Source organism: Pyxicephalus adspersus, chromosome 8 (assembly GCF_032062135.1).
Source record: "Pyxicephalus adspersus chromosome 8, UCB_Pads_2.0, whole genome shotgun sequence".
Taxonomy (NCBI): Eukaryota; Metazoa; Chordata; class Amphibia; order Anura; family Pyxicephalidae; genus Pyxicephalus; species Pyxicephalus adspersus.
The window spans coordinates 60,966,907-60,968,599 of record NC_092865.1 but is presented as its reverse complement, the minus strand read 5'-3'; positions in this window follow the sequence as shown (position 1 = coordinate 60,968,599).

The window sequence follows — 1,693 nt, the reverse complement described above, 5'->3', positions numbered from 1 at the left end:
CTCCTCCATTCCTTTTATTAGTTTAGTTGCCCTTCTCTGCACTCTCTCCAATCACACAATGTCCTTTTTGTGAATTGGTGCCCAAAAACTAGACTGCATATTCCAGATGTTGTCCCACCAATGATTTGTACAGGGGCAGGATTAGGTCTCCATCTCTGCAGTCTATTCCTCTTTTAATACATAGTTACATAGTAGGTTAGGTTGAAAAAAGAAATAAGTCCATCAAGTTCAACTACTAGGGAAATAATAATATCCTACATATAAAACCCTATAAGACATAGTTGGTCAAGAGGAAGGCAAAAAAACCCTGGTACAACTTGCTTCAAAGGGGGAAAAAAATTCCTTCCTGATTCCATGAGGCAATACAAGAAAGTACTTTGCTAGCCTTAGATATTGCAGCTTGGCATTGCATGCTAGTATTAGGTCTATGATCTACCAGAACCCCCAGATCCTTCTCCATTTCTGACTCCCCAAATGTATTCCCCCTAGACAGTATGAAGCATGTTGTTAGCCCCCAAGTGCATAACTTTACATTTATCTATATTAAATATCATTTGCCACGTGGCTGCCCAATCAAACAGTACATCCAGGTCTGCTTGTGGAATATAGACATCCTGTATGGACTTAATTCTATTACATAGTTTGGTGTCACCTGCAAACACTGAAATGGTACTTTTAATCCCAAACTCTATGTCATTTATAAAGACGTTAAACAGTAAAGGTCCCAACACTGAACCCAGGGGTACACCACTAATAACCTCAGACCATTCAGAGTATGAATCATTAATTACAACTCTCTGGATGTGATCTTTAAGCCAGTTCTCTGTTTACAGATATGAATTTTTCCAAACCTTTTGACCCTACCTTGCATATTAACCGTCTGTGGGGTACAGTGTCAAATGCTTTAGCAAAGTCCAAGTATTTACAAAATTACTAAGGACAAATACTTTTTTGGACAAATAGGTTTTGTTGTATGACACAGCCTTCCAGGGTGTTTTGTAGGTTTGGAATGCCCTTTCAGACAATGACCCACTATGTATTCACTTCCTCCTGTAAGCTCGGTAATAGAAGCACTTTAAAGTGGATTCCTCCTTTACATAGAAGCTATATCATACACAAATACACCATTGTAGTCCTTGATGCAATATTCCAGAGGCTTCACAGAGGTTTCCCAGCCTACAAGTGTTAGGTAGCATGTGAAATCAAGTTTTTGTTGGCAGCTTGTATTGTGGTAGTTGGTGCTGTATTGTATTTTTCCTGCTTTTCAGGCTCAGTAAGCAATGCCAGTCCCAGGTTGGAAACTGCTTGTTCTGCCCCCCAAGTTTGGTTGTAACCCAAATCTGCTGTGTTTAAATATGTAATTCATACATTCTCTGCACACATACCGTATTTTTTGCCGTATAAGACGCACTTTTTCTTCTCCAAAACTGGAGGGGGGAAAGTTAGTGCGTCCTATAAGACAAATGTGTTATAAAATAATTAAAATAATATACTCACCCGATACCCGATCCTGCGTGTGTCTCTGGCTGCATGCAGCGTCTGTCTCTTCTCCTCTGCCAGCATCGTGTCTTCTCCTGTCTGTAAAGCAGAGTGAAAGAAGCCGGCACAGCGCCCCCTGCTGTTCCCTGTCCTAACTGCCGTACAGTGGAAAAAAAGCACAGAGTGATCAGAAGGGGAATTTGAATGACACAGA